At 28.6% G+C, this 339-nt stretch overlaps 1 protein-coding gene across 1 annotated transcript in view; it reads left to right on the top strand.

The window, feature by feature from the left end:
- Positions 1–339, top strand: part of lyrm2 (LYR motif containing 2) — a 7,123-nt gene that overhangs the window by 4,946 nt on the left and 1,838 nt on the right. The window lies entirely within an intron of this gene.

Consider the following 339-nt stretch of genomic DNA (forward strand, 5'->3'; position numbering starts at 1 on the left):
ATAGTAAGGCATAAAATGGCAAAAAAAAGTCATAGTATAGTAAGGCATAAAACATCATAAAACGTCATAGTATTTAAAGACATAAAAATGTCAAAAAATGTCATAGTATAGTATGGCATAAAAAGTCATGGTATAGTAAGGCATGAAAACGTCAAAAAATGTCATAGTATAGTAAGGCAAAAAAATGTCATATTATAGTATGGCATAAAACGTCATAGTATAGTATGGCATAAATTGTCAAAAAATGTCATAGTATAGTATGGCATAAAATGTCATAGTATAGTAAGGCATAAAAAGTCATGGTATAGTAAGGCATGAAAACGTCAGAAAACGTCATAG

Source organism: Seriola lalandi, unplaced genomic scaffold (genome assembly GCF_002814215.2).
Source record: "Seriola lalandi dorsalis isolate HSWRI2012SDOR001 ecotype SW California unplaced genomic scaffold, Sedor1 jcf7180002054544, whole genome shotgun sequence".
Taxonomy (NCBI): Eukaryota; Metazoa; Chordata; class Actinopteri; order Carangiformes; family Carangidae; genus Seriola; species Seriola lalandi.